At 41.7% G+C, this 15,030-nt stretch overlaps 1 long non-coding RNA gene across 1 annotated transcript; it reads right to left on the bottom strand.

The window, feature by feature from the left end:
- Positions 1 to 10,911: 10,911 nt before the first annotated feature.
- Positions 10,912 to 15,004, bottom strand: LOC123103209 (uncharacterized). The gene is made up of 3 exons (XR_006449692.1): positions 12,496 to 15,004; positions 11,686 to 11,926; positions 10,912 to 11,596 (listed from the first exon to the last, which is right to left on the bottom strand). It is a non-coding gene; the product is annotated as an uncharacterized lncRNA (long non-coding RNA).
- Between the last annotated feature and the right edge of the window lie 26 nt (positions 15,005 to 15,030).

Here is a 15,030-nt window from a genome sequence, read left to right as displayed (position 1 = left end):
ACCCATCGTAGAATACTTATGCTCTCGAGAGAAGCCACTAGTGAAACCTATGGCCCCCGGGTCTATCTTCATCATATCAATCTCCTAATACTTAGTTATTTCCTTTGCTTTTTACTTTGATTTTATTTTACTTTGCATCTTTACCACAAAAATACCAAAAATATTATCTTATCATATCTATCAGATCTCACTCTCGTAAGTAGCTGTGTAAGGATTGACAACCCCTTATCGCGTTGGTTGCGAGGATTTATTTGTTTTGTGCAGGTGCGAGGGACTTGCGCGTAGCCTCCTACTGGATTGATACCTTGGTTCTCAAAAACTAAGGGAAATACTTACGCTACATTGTTGCATCATCCCTTCCTCTTTGGGGAAAACCAACGCAGTGTTCAAGAGGTAGCATCGACCTTTCGGTCTCAGTGTTCCGAGGCCATATCTGCATATGCTAGGCTCATCAAGTTTAACCTGAGTATTACACGTGTGCAACTGTTTTGCACCCGTTGTATTTGAACGTAGAGCCTATCACACCCGATCATCACGTGGTGACTCAGCATGAAGAACTTTCGCAACGGTGCATACTCAGGGAGAACACTTATACCTTGAAATTTAGTGAGAGATCATCTTATAATGCTACCATCGTACTAAGCAAAATAAGATGCATAAAAGATAAACATCACATGCAATCAATATAAGTGATATGATATGGCCATCATCATCTTGTGCTTGTGATCTCCATCTCCGAAGCATCGTCATGATCACCATCGTCACCGGCGCGACACCTTGATCTCCATCGTAGCATCGTTGTCGTCTCACCAACTATTGCTTCTACGACTATCGCTACCGCTTAGTGATAAAGTAAAGAAATTACAGGGCGATTGCATTGCATACAATAAAGCGACAACCATATGGCTCGTGCCAGTTGCCGATAACTTTGTTACAAAACATGATCATCTCACACAATAAAATATAGTATCATGCCTTGACCATATCACATCAGAACATGCCCTGCAAAAACAGGTTAGACGTCATCTACTTTGTTGTTGCAAGTTTTACGTGGCTGCTACGGGCTGAGCAAGAACCGTTTTTACCTACACATCAAAACCACAACGATAGTTCGTGAAGTTAGTGTTGTTTTAACCTTCTCAAGGACCGGGCGTAGCCACACTCAGTTCAACTAAAGTTGGAGAAACTGACACCCGCCAGCCACCTATGTGCAAAGCATGTCGATAGAACCAGTCTCACATAAGCATGCGCGTAATGTCGGTCTAGGCCGCTTCATCCAACAATACCGCCGAACCAAAGTATGACATGCTGGTAAGTAGTATGACTTGTATCGCCCACAACTCACTTGTATTCTACTCGTGCATATAACATCTACGCATAAAACCTGGCTCGGATGCCACTATTGGGGAACGTAGTAATTTCAAAAAAATCCTAAGCACACACAGTATCATGGTGATGCATAGCAACGAGAGGGGAGAGTATCATCCACGTACCCTCGTAGACCGAAAGTGGAAGCATTAGCACAACGCGGTTGATGTAGTCGTACGTCTTAACGATCCGACCGATCCAAGTACCAAACGTACACACAGGATCATGGTGATGCATAGCAACGAGAGGGGAGAGTATCGTCCACGTACCCTCGTAAACCGAAAGCGGAAGAGTTAGCACAATGCGGTTGATGTAGTCGTACGTCTTAACGATCCGACCGATCCAAGTACCGAACGTACGGCACCTCCGAGTTCAGCACATGTTCAGCTCGATGACGTCCCGCGAACTCCGATCCAGCAGAGCTTCACGGGAGAGTTCCGTCAGCACGACGGCTTGGTGACGGTGATGATGTTGCTACCAACGCAGGGCTTCGCCTAAGCACCGCTACGATATGACCGAGGTGGAATATGGTGGAGGCGGGCACCGCACACGGCTGGAATAGATCAATATATTAACTTGTGTGTCTAGAGGTGCCCCCCTGCCCCCGTATATAAAGGAGTAAGGGGGAGAGGCGGCCGGCCAAGGAGGGCGCGCCAAGGGGGGAGTCCTACTCCCACCAGGAGTAGGACTCCTCCTTTCCTAGTAGGAGTAGGAGAAGGGGGGAAGGAGGAGGTGGAGAGAAGGAAGGAGAGGAGGGCCGCTGCCCCCTTTCCCTTGTCCAATTCGGACTGGGGCAAGGGGGGCCGCGCGCCACCTCCTGGCTGCCCTCTCTCTTCTCCACTAAGGCCCAATAGGCCCATTACTTCCCCGGGGGGTTCCGGTAACCCCCGGTTCTCCGGTAAAATCCCGATTTCACCCGGAACACTTCCGATATCCAAATATAGGCTTCCAATATATCAAACTTTATGTCTCACCATTTCGAGACTCCTCTTCATGTCCGTGATCATATCCGGGACTCCGAACTACCTTCGGTACATCAAAACACAAAACTCATAATATCGATCGTCATCTAACTTTGAGCGTGCGGACCCTACGGGTTCGAGAACTATGTAGACATGACCGAGACACGTCTCTGGTCAATAACCAATAGCGGAACCTGGATGCTCATATTGGCTCCTACATATTCTACAAAGATCTTTATCGGTCAAACCGCATAACAACATACGTTGTTCCCTTTGTCATCAGTATGTTACTTGCCCGAGATTCCATCGTCGGTATCTCAATACCTAGTTCAATCTCATTACCAGCAAGTCTCTTTACTCGTTCTGTAATACATCATCCCGCAACTAACTCATTAGTTACAATGCTTGCAAGTCTTATAGTGATGTGCATTACCGAGTGGGCCCAGAGATACCTCTCCGATATCGGAGTGACAAATCCTAATCTCGAAATACGCCAACTCAACAAGTACCTTTGGAGACACGTGTAGAGCACATTTATAATCACTCAGTTATGTTGTGATGTTTGGTAGCACACAAAGTGTTCTTCCGGTATTCGGGAGTTGCATAATCTCATAGTCATAGGAACATGTATAAGTCATGAAGAAAGCAATAGCAGTAAACTAAACGATCAAGTGCTAAGCTAACGGAATGGGTCATGTCAATCACATCATTCTCCTAATGATGTGATCCCGTTAATCAAATGTCAACTCATGTCTATGGCTAAGAAACATAACCATCTTTGATCAACAAGCTAGTCAAGTAGAGGCATACTAGTGACACTCTGTTTGTCTATGTATTCACACAAGTATTATGTTTCCGATTAATACAATTCTAGCATGAATAATAAACATTTATCATGATATGATGAAAGAAATAATAACTTTATTATTGCCTCTAGGGCATATTTCCTTCATTTAGCTCTCTCCCGACGGGAGGTAGAAGAAAATCTGATCCAAGATCGATCTCCAGCCTGCACCGACCGTGCCTAGCGCACCAACTAATAGTGAAAAATACCATTAGATCCCTTGGAAGGGGTCTGAGGCAGCTGGAAGTCTTGGATCGTAGGTCGCTCAGAGGGTTTATCTAGGTTCGGGCCTCCATAGAGTAATACCCTACATCATGCTTGCTTTTGTTATTCATGGTGGAGGGATACCTCATGCAAGGGGTTACAATGGTGTATGAGATTACTACTGAGAGTTGTTATCTGAGATGAGATGCCTAGAGGATTGCCCCAACCTCCCTTTATATAGGCAGGGAGGTCTAGGGTTTACATGATGGTAGATGTGATCCAAGGCATCGTCGCCCCTATCTTGGAGGGAAAGAAGGTCTTCGTTGCTTCCTCGGGGTTTCTCCTTTGCCCTCGGCCAAGTGGGCCCCTGGTGGATACCGAGGCCATGCCCCCTTGAGGGAGCCACCCTCGGTGCAGGATAGCGTCAATGATTCCTCAAGCAACTCTTCTGGGTGCCGTGACACACCATCATGGCCAGTGATACGTCTCCAACATATCTATAACTTTTGATTGTTCCATGCTATTATATTATCATTCTTTGATGTTTTACAATCATTTTATAGCAACTTTATATCATTTTTTGGGACTAACCTATTGACATAGTGCCCAGCGCCAGTTGTTGTTTTTTGCTTGTTTTTTACTTTGCAGAAAATCAATACCAAATGGAGTACAAACACAGCGAAACTTTTGGGAGAATTTTTCTGGGCCAGAAGACACAGGATGGGCCAAAGAAGTGCCAGAGGGGTGCCCCAAGGCGGGCCCAAGGCACGCCTAGGTGGGTTGTGCCCACCTCGGTGGCCTCCCGCACCGCCTCTTTGCTCTATAAATACCCCAATATTCCAGAAACCCTAGGGGAGTCGACGAAAATCAATTCCAGCCGCCGCAAGTTCCATAAACCACACATCCAATCTAGACACCATCACAGAGGGGTTCATCATCCTCATTGGTGCCTCTCCAATGATGCGTGAGTAGTTCATTGACGACCTACGGGTCCATAGTTAATAGCTAGATGGCTTCCTCTCTCTCTCTTTTGATTCTCAATACAATGGTCTCTTGGAGATATATTTGATGTAACTCTTTTGCGCTGTGTTTGTTGGGATCCGATGAACTTTGATTTTATGATAAGATCTATGTTTCTATCCATGAAAGTTATTTGAGTCTTTTGATCTCTTATATGCATGATTACTTATAGCCTCGTATTTCTTCTTCGAATATTTGGTTTAGTTAGGCCGACTAGATCGATTTTTCTTGCCATGGGAAGAGATGCTTTGTGATGGGTTCGATCTTACGATGCTCGATCCTAGTGACAGAAGGGGAAACGACACGTATGTCTCATTGCTATTAAGGATAACAAGATGGGGTCTATTCCTATATGAGTAGATCTTGTCTACACCATGTCATCATTCTTATTGCATTACTCCGTTTCTCCATGAACTTAATACACTAGATGCATGTTGGATAGCGGTCGATGTGTGGAGTAATAGTAGTAGATGCAGGCAGGAGTCGGTCTACTAATCTTGGACGTGATGCCTATATAATGATCATTGCATGGATATCATCATGATTATTTGAAGTTCTATCAATTGCCCAACAGTAATTTGTTTACCCACCGTTTGCTATTTTTCTCGAGAGAAGCCACTAGTGCAACCTACGACCTCTGGTCTCTTCTTTATCATATTTGCCATCGAGGTCTATTTTTACTTGCTTTTGTTTTCAGATATATTAATCCAAAACCCCAAAAATACCTTGCTGCAATTTTTATTTATTTATTTTATCTCACGTTCCCGTGAGATCTATTTATTCAATCTACTAAAAAATTTATCTATCTTTTACGTGAGAGGGATTGACAACCCCTCTTTTACGTTGGGTTGCAAGTATTTATTTTTTGTGTGCAGGTGTCGTTCACGTAGTGTTGCGTGGTTCTCCTATTTGCTTGCATCTTCGCTTGCTAAAAATATATTGATATGGATCCTCATCCACTTGCTAATCTTTTAAAAAGATCCAATTATGATAAACCAATTGATAGTGAATTGAGTTCACTAGATTGTCTTCGTGAAGTTTTGCTTGAGATTTATGAATCTGAAAATTGTGATGAAGTGTTAAACGAAGAAATTTATAAAGTGATTCACGATAGCTCCTTGAATGAAAAGCATGATTACAATGATGTTATTATAAATTCTATTAATGTCAATTGTGTTAGTGATATGCAAAACCCCAAGCTTGGGGATGTTTGTTTTGTTATGTCCACTCCTTATTGGAATGATCATGATTGGGGTGATAATAATTCTTATGATCTTAAAATTTTATTTAAACCTCATGGTGAATATGCTTGCGATAATATTAAAAGTGGGTTTGGAAGAGTGTCAACTTTAGCTAAAAATAATCCCACAAATTTGGAGAGTATTCAATCTTATGAAATTTTTGATAAAAGTGGGTTTGGAGAGGTCATGACTTTAGTTGATGTTAATCCCACTATCTTGGAAGATTATAAAACTTTTATGCATGAGGATAATGAAGAGAAAATTTTATATGATTGCTATATTATTGAATTTGAGTATGATCCTACATGTAATTATTATGAGATTGGAAAATATGGTTTTAGAAGTTTTCATGTTACTAAATTACCTCTCGTTATGTTGAGATTTCAATGTTTTATTCCTATCCTTTGCATATGCTAGATATTTCTTGTCTTGATAATTTATTTTCTTATAAAATTCCCATGCATAGGAAGTATGTTAGACTTAAATGTGTTTGTCACATGTTTTATAATGCTCTCTTTGTGTTTCAATTATTATCTTTCGTGTGAGCATCAATGAAATCCTTAGGCCTAGCTAGGGGTATAAAACGATAGCGCTTGTTGGGAGGCAACCCGATGAATAAATTTATTTATTTTTGTCTTTTCTTTCTGTTCTTGAGTGTTTGCACAATTATCCTACTGTTATGATTGTGTTTTTATGTTTTAGTTAGTGTTTGTGCCAAGCAAAGCCTTTGGAATCATGTTGGGTGATACTTGATTTGATCTTGTTGAAAAACAGAAACTTTTGCGTCCAGAAAAACAACTTTCGTTTTTAACAGAAACGCGATAAAATCCTAATTTTTGTACACAAGATTGATATACAAATTTCCCACGTTCTCCTAATTTTCAGAATTTTTGGAGTTCATAAGTATTAAAAGTATTCAGATTACTACAGACTATTCTGCTATCTTTTCTTTGTGTTGTGTGCTTATTTCGATGAGTCTATGGTTTGTATTGGAGGGTATAAGCTATAGCAAAGTTGGAATACAGTATATATAATGCAAAAATAAAATATAAATGGGTTTGCAACAGTACTTATAGTAGTGATTTGCTTTGTTATACTAATGGATCTCACGAAGGTTTTGTTGAGTTTTGTGTGATTGAAGTTTTCAAGTTTTGGATGAGATCACGATGGATGAAGGAATAAGGAATAAGAAGAGCCTAAGCTTGGGGATTCCCATGGCATCCCAAGCTATTATCTAAAAGAGAAGCAAGCAACTAAGCTTGAGGATGCCCGAGTGGCATCCCGTCTTTCTTCTAACGACCATCGGTATTTTACTTGGAGCTATATTTTATTCGTCACATATCAGGAGTTTTGCTTGGATCGTCTTGTATGATAAGAATCTTTGCTTGTTTTGATTTTTATTTTAAGTCATCTATCCTTGCTGGACACACCTATTTGAGAGAGCCAAAATTATGCTATGATTTGTTAGAATTGTTCTCTATGCTTCACTTAAATCTTTATGAGCTATGGAATTACTCTAGTGCTTCACTTATATCTTTTTAAGCATGATGTGCTTTAGTATTTTTGAATAAATGCTCTCATGCCTCACTTAGATTTATTTGAGAGTTAGTAAATTTTTTAAGAAATTCTCTCATGCTTCACTTAAATTATTTTGAGAGAAGAAAAATTGTATGCTCATGTTCTTCACTTAGATTTGATTGAGCTATCAAAAGCAACAGATAAAACTAGTCCCAAAGTGATATATATTCAAGGGGGATATAATAAAAACTTTCATGAAGATCATTGAACAAAATAAACTTGATTCCTTGTAATAGTTTTGCGATATGATGATATAATACATGAGTCATGTCGATGAGTAATTATGCTTTAGTAAGAATATTGGTGTTAAGGTTTGTGATTCCCTATGCAAGCACGAAATTCAATAGTTATGCAATGAAATTATATCCTACTTGTGGTGCATTATTCGGTGTTAGTTATACTTAATGCTCGCTTATGAGATTTTTCGTTTCTTGGTTGGATGCTTCTCAATCTTTTGCTAGCCTTCATTTGCACTAAGTATGATCACTACTTGTGCATCCAAAATCTTTAAACCAGTTTTGCCACATGAGTCCACTATACCTACCTATATGCGGTATTCTTTTGCCATTCTAAGCAAATTTGTATGTGCCATCTCTAATTTTCAAAATAAACTTCTATTTTGTGTGCTTGTACCGCTCATGAAACGATAGTGGGTGGCTGATATGTTTTCATGCTAGATGTGTTATTATCAAGATGAGTGTTTATTCACTTGTCATTGCATGAGAGTACGGCAAAGTTATTAGGGATGTCCAGTCCCGAAATGAAAAATGGATTTACTTTATGTTGTCAAATAATAAATTCCTTGAAAAGTGTTGGTATGGACGGCACCGGTGGATTCGGTTAGCCGTGGAATGTGAAAGTATGATGGAAAAAGGAATAAACTTTTTTTTCTGTTTGGGAACCGCCTATGATATATCTAGCATGGGAAGTATTGGGAACTACTCGATCGTTTTCGTTGACAGGAAAAGCATGCCACCCAAAATGTTTTTATCTCTATCTTTTTCGCTTTGAGCTCTGTCACCTCTACAAATCCCTACTTCCCTCTACGAAGGGCCTTTCTATTTACTTTATGCAATTTTTATTTTGAGTCTCCATCTTCTCTTATAAAGCACCAACTAAGAGGCACTATGATCGTACTTGAGCATTGGGTGTGGATAATATGCGAGTGTGTTTGATGAATGGATCAATGGTTGAGCATAATGGGCTAGGGATAACTTGCTTTAGTGTTGATATTTTGAAAGACATGGTTGCTTGTTGATATGTTTGAGTATTGAAATATTCATGTCAAAACTAGACTATTGCTTTCAATCATATAAAAGTCCAAATGTCCATGTTACAAACAAAAGAATATGTGATGAACATGTTAGGCAACATTCCACATCAAAAATTATGTTTTTATCATTTACCTACTCGAGGACGAGCAGGAATTAAGCTTGCGGATGTTGATACGTCTCCAACGTATCTATAATTTTTGATTATTCCATATTGTTATATTATCATTCTTGGATGTTTTATAATCATTTTATAGCAACTTTATATCATTTTTTGGGACTAACCTATTGACATAGTGCTCAGTGCGAGTTGTTGTTTTTTGCTTGCTTTTTACTTCACGGAAAATCAATACCAAACGGAGTCCAAACGCAACGAAACTTTTTGGAGAATTTTTCTAAGCCAGAAGACACGGGATGGGTCAAAGAAGTACCAGAGGGGTGCCCTGAGGGGGGCACAACCCACCTAGGCGTGTCTGGGGGCCCAGGCATGCCCTGGTGGGTTGTGCCCACCTCAATGGCCTCCCACACCGCCTCTTTGCTCTATAAATACCCAAAACCCTAGGGGAGTCGATGAAAATTAATTCCAGCTGCCGCAAGTTCCAGAAACCACACATCCAATCTAGACACCATCACGGAGGGGGGTTCATAATCCTCATTGGTGCCTCTCCGATGATGTGTGACTAGTTCATTGTAGACCTACGGGTCCGTAGTTAGTAGCTAGATGATTTCTTCTCTCTCTTTTGATTCTCAATACAATGGTCTCTTAGATATCTATTCGATGTAACTCTTTTGCGGTGTGTTTGTTGGGATCCGATGAATTTTGAGTTTATGATCAGATCTATGTTTTTATCCCTGAAAGTTATTTGAGTCTTTTGATCTCTTATATGCATGGTTACTTATAGCCCCATATTTCTTTTTCGAATCTTTGGTTTAATTAGGCCAAGTAGATCGATTTCTCTTGCCATGGAAAGAGCTGCTTTGTGATGGGTTCGATCTTACGATGCTCGATCCCAAGGGGAAACGACATGTATGTCTCGTTGCTATTAAGGATAACAAGATGTGGTCTATTCCTATATGAGATCTATTTTTATTTGCTTTTATTTTCATATCTATTAATCCAAAAACCCTAAAATATCTTGCTACAATTTTTATTTATTTATTTTATTTCCCGTTCCTGTGAGATCTATTTATTCAATTTACTATAATTTTTATCTATCTTTTACCCGGGAGAGATTGACAACCACTCTTTTACGTCGGGTTGCAAATATTTGTTTATTGTGTACATATGTCGTTCACGTAGTGTTGCGTGGTTCTTCTACTGATTCAATAAACTTAGTCTCATCATTGAGAAAAATACCTACCGTAGTTGTGCTGTATCATCCCTTCCTCTTTGAGGAAATACCGACATAGTTCAAGCCGTATCAGCCAGCTCCAGTACGACGATTGTGTTGGCACCGACAAGATAGGAAGCATTTGGGGCGGTCTGCGGCTGGATGGGTCTAGGCGAGAAGTCAAGGAGGCGGGCGGTGAGAGCGAAGGGAGTGCAAAAGGAGGGAGAAGAGGTTTCCATCCGCACTGGGTGATGTTGACGCGGACGAGTCCAACATGGCAGCGAACATGCATACAACCGGACTCCAACAAGTCGACCCACGGTTTGGAGAAATGGGGCATCGGCTTGACGTGTTGGGTTATTTTTCCAGCCCAGTTGTGGATGCAAAGAGGCAAACGAACATGTGCGAGCATTTTATGGCCGCCCCTTGGGAGATGCCCTAATGAGTTAAATTTGATAAGGACAGAGATCAGTAATTCGCGTATGAGCCGAGGCTATTTACCTACACCCGGTGAACAGTTAATTCTTAGAAAAAAAAAGTAAAACAATATGTTTTTTTCTACATCAAAGATGCTCAAATGCTCAAGGATGATGAAATAATTTCGTGGTGTTTAAACATTCGAGGAGCTCTAAGAAAAAAAATTGGACCCAAACATTGTACTTTTTTGAAGTTTTTTTACTACCAAATTTTGTTGTTTTTAACACAACCTCCTCGAATGTCCAAACACCACTAACTTTTGCACATACATCACACATTCAAGCATTTTGGATGAGAAAAAAAAACAGGTTTTAAAATTCAGATTTGTTTGATTTTTTTTCCATTTTAAATGAATTTATTGTTCACTTCCAATGCACCCAGGCACCGAATCGTTGCACTTAGATATAGATGCTCTACATAGGCAAGGGCATGTTCTTCTGATCATATCATCATACTCAGCGTACCACATCGTCAATGGAGTTGGCAAAGTATGACTAAGAGCATCTCCAAAACCTGTCCTATTTTAAGACGCCAAAAGTTGATGGAGTAAAAAGTTTGGACACGAGAACTGGTATTTTAGGCACGAGCAAATGTGGTCTCCAACAGCAGCTCTATAATAGAGCACGACTGCTCCAAGGCTGCACCATATCTTTATTTTAGACATATCATCAAACTCTTGCAGTGCACAATTACAACACCTCTCAGTAGCCCTTGCCAGGAAACGATGCAAAAAAAAATCGATTAATCCGGGAGAAATCTCTCCCTAATAATAACTAGCAAAAAGGCCCGTGCGTTGCAACGGAAGAAAAAGAGACTTAACATCATAAGTAAGCATAACTCGAGGCCCCTTAGCAGACTTGCACGTACTAAATATGCAATACTTGGCAGGGAGGTAACGTTGACAATTCCCTACTAACGCTGATAGTAAACTATAATATATGAATCCTAGAGGTCAAGGAAATGAGCAGTTATTTTTCCCCTGTTTATGTGCTCTGACCGTGGTACTGCCGTTGTTGAAGGCATACATGTGGGCCCCGCTGTCGACAACCGCTACGGTAGAAGCTCTGGCCATGATGCAGACCCTGCCACTGTCGAAGCTCTCCACCGCTGATGGATCAATCTTCATGGCGCATCATTCATGTCCAATTCTGACACAAAGTGCATGAAGTGAACAACACGAGAAATGAAATAGCTTCCCAAACTCACCAGAGTTCTTAGAGATATCTTCTTTTCCTTTTCAAGATCAAATTCAAAGAAGCCTTCATTGGCTGCTGTGTATAGTCCTGGTCTCAATGAAGAACTGTGCAAAGAAAAGAAAATAATTCTCTTTACTCTTTAGACATTTTTAGATATAAATAAAGCATTAAGGAAAAAACCATAAGCATTAACCTTCTTAGATCAGAGCACATGAGTATCATGTAGTTCTGCTCTGACTTGTAACCCAGAAGTGAACAGCAGTGTGCTCCTCCATGTTGTCAGAGGTTAGGACAATAAGTCCTAATGGCCGTATGCCGCCATGAACTAATGCACCCGCTTCCCGGCAGTGCTTCTCCACGTCCAAAAGTCAAGAAGGATCGAAAGGAACGGCGATGTCGATTGATGTCAGTTCAAAATCTATCTCGACATCAACCTGTTTCAAGAGAACGACGTGTCGGATTATTAGCATGCTCTGAAAAATATACAAAACACCTAAGCATGCCAGTCCTTTTGTTACCAAATATGTAAAATTTTATATAATTACTAACTTCAGAAGACCCTACATCTTTTGCTGGCCTGAAACTTTTTGAGGTAATTTTTTTGTTTGAATGACCAAGGCAAGCCTGTTTGTGTAAAGGAAAGTACCTGAAAACTGTCAGCTCCCTTAATCTCAAATAGACCTCCCTTCTTCAGCTTACAAGAGCAGACAACTAAATAACCCATTTACATAATCTAAAAAACTTTAAGCTAGCAGTCCTGTGATCACAAGTCTATTATACGCACATAGATGTGGACCAAATTTCATCGGCTAGAAGCAATATATCATGTAAATGTAGAATAAAGTGATCGAAGGTCAGAGAACCATGATATCCATCTGCCAGGAGATTGAGAGCATACAGGCTGATGAACACATCGACATTTGGCGAATTAGCCTCACTCCTTTTCAGTTTTGACGACAAAATAAGAGGAAGAAAGGTCCCAGTCTGAATATATGAAACTTACAGTCTCCACGTCGGTATCATCCAGCATCATTGGTGCAAGGTCCGAGAGCCGAACCTCCTTGGCCTCCACCTGAGTTGGATTGGACGCCTTTGCCACCTGCACGCGCATACACAGAAGAGACATGAAAACCAGACCAAATCACTTTTTTATTTATTGCATGGATGGCAGGGCAATTCTGAATATGAAGTGACTCCAGACACTTAATTCTATTGAACCATCAAAAGAGATGCCACACTTTAGTTTCTACAAAAGGCCCCTAGTCAACATATTAACATCACGGGCAATGTTTCTGAATGGCTGAAACGTTACAGTTTGGCAAAGAATTCTGAATTATAGCTGCCTGAAACCGACATGTTTCAGTGAACATCTCAAACTTGCTGGACTTGATGCCTAAGATCGTTTATAAATTCAGGTTCAAAACTATCGCATCTTAAGAGCGTTTTCTGTAGTTTTTCACTGTGCAATTATTTAGTATATTGTCAACTGAAAATAGGTGCATGAAACAGACATGTTTCTGTTTTCAACACGAATTGGTTCATTCAGATGCCCTGCCCAATATCAGTGAATAACTAAAAAGAAAAAAATAAGCTCCTACATTCAGCAATATAAAGCTAGCATAGTTATGGCCTGCAGCCCATTGATGTTAGCCTGGCTAAATTACAGATTTATTTGAGTAATAAAAAGAAGAGCACAAAAAGGAATAACAAATTCACTTAAATTTGTTAGTCAAGTCAAAACCTGCGGGAACCTGAATTTTTTTCCAGTTAAAATATATTTAGGTGCATAAGAGATACTAAAACTGTGAATTGTATAGGGTAATCTGTCTTACGAATCACCCGGGGAAAAAAGTCTTAAGATTACTTGCCAACACAAGAAATAACCCTTGTGGCTATGTCCTAGTACATCATAATTCAGATCACAAGAAAAGATGGTCCAGGCCGTTCCCCTCAGAAACTCTAAACTGACTTGCATGTAGCAATCACAGAGACTACTAAATCAGTCTACAAACTTGAGCTTACAAAAATTTGCTGGTGTACTAACCATCCTCCATCAGTTTTCTCATGCTTTATAAATTAAGTAGTGTCCCTTATTTCAGTCTGGCTACAGAACAGAATCGGAGACAAGAGACAGGGGACAAACAGGGGATTTCATCCAGTGAATATGAAGGCGATACATTACCTCTGGTGTAGCCGAGGCATGCGAAATTGGACAGTTGGACAGATGGTCTTGTTCCTCCGGCGAACTCGGCACTTCCTCCTCCGGCGAACTCGACGGCGACATTGCACGTTGCGTCCAAAAAAGCAATTTGGACGGGCTTTGATGGAGCTTATGGTCCAAGGACGCAATCTGATGGAGATTTTGGCCGAGGACCGCTCCTTCTTATAGCAAACGACTCAAATCCGGGTCGGGCACTCCATTGCTTGGTGTTCGAGAAGGACACGGCTTCCTATTGTCCATCCAAATCACGACACGGGAATAGCTCGTCCGAGATTGATAAGGATACGGAGGAGGCCAGAGAGGATTGGCGGCGGCGGACAGGTCACAGCGAAGCGCGCCCGTGGCCGGCGTACCCACCAGAAAATGTTTCCCGTTCTGTCCTCCATCAAGCGCAGCAAGGATGGCCGTTCGGCGACAAGGGCACCGGCGATGAACCTCTCCTGCTCCACCACCCATGAACCTCTCCTGCTCCGCTGGCACCTCCCCTGAACCTCTGCTGCTCCGCCCGCCGCGCCGCGCCTGAACATCTTCTCCGTTTCCAACCAGCTTGCTCTTCTCGTCCTCGCGCACCTGCTTGAATCCTGACGAGGAATGACACGGACGGTGAGCGGCAAGCAAGCCACGAGAGAGGGGGCGACGAGGAAGAGGGGTGTACTGAAGCTGGTGGCGGCTGCCGGCAGGAGGTGGCCGTGGCGGCGGCGGAGGCTGGAGGACGCGAGCCTCGTTGCGTCCGCTCGCAGGGCCATGCCCTTCCTTCCTTGGCAGAGCGAGACGGGGGGAGAATGGGAGCACGGGAGCGTCCCCCTCCCTGGCGCTCCTTCTTCTCCTCCGCGGCTCACCGCCGCCGTGGGGCCTCCTGCCGGCGCCCCGACACGGGAGCGACTCTGCCACGCAGAGCGCTCACCTTCTTATCTTGTGCGCTGAGGTCGTGCTCCTGTGCTTCTCTTTTTTTAGTCAACTGCTCGCCCGTGCGTTGAAGGATTGCTTGCTCGTCTATTTTCCTTTTTACCCAGGCCCAAGCGACCAAGCCCGTGAGCGAAAGAACGTTCTAATAAGGAATTTTGACAAAAATCTTTAGTGCGTACCCCAAGTTAGTACCATCTTATTTATATTACGATTTTGTAAAAGCGTATTATGACATGAAAAGAAAACGTATTGTGACGGTGAACCCATGAAGTCAATCCGTGCTTTATTATTAGGGAGATATATATATATAGGGAGAGATAAAGCACGGATTGAGTTTCCGAATTCACCGTCGTGGCGCTCTTGTAAAAAAGTCCCTGATGAATTACGTGTTGAACGCGCAGTCCTATTTTA

The sequence above is a fragment of the Triticum aestivum genome, chromosome 5A, assembly GCF_018294505.1.
Source record: "Triticum aestivum cultivar Chinese Spring chromosome 5A, IWGSC CS RefSeq v2.1, whole genome shotgun sequence".
Taxonomy (NCBI): Eukaryota; Viridiplantae; Streptophyta; class Magnoliopsida; order Poales; family Poaceae; genus Triticum; species Triticum aestivum.
The sequence above is the reverse complement of the archived record's forward strand: the minus strand, read 5'-3'. Positions and strand labels throughout refer to the sequence as shown.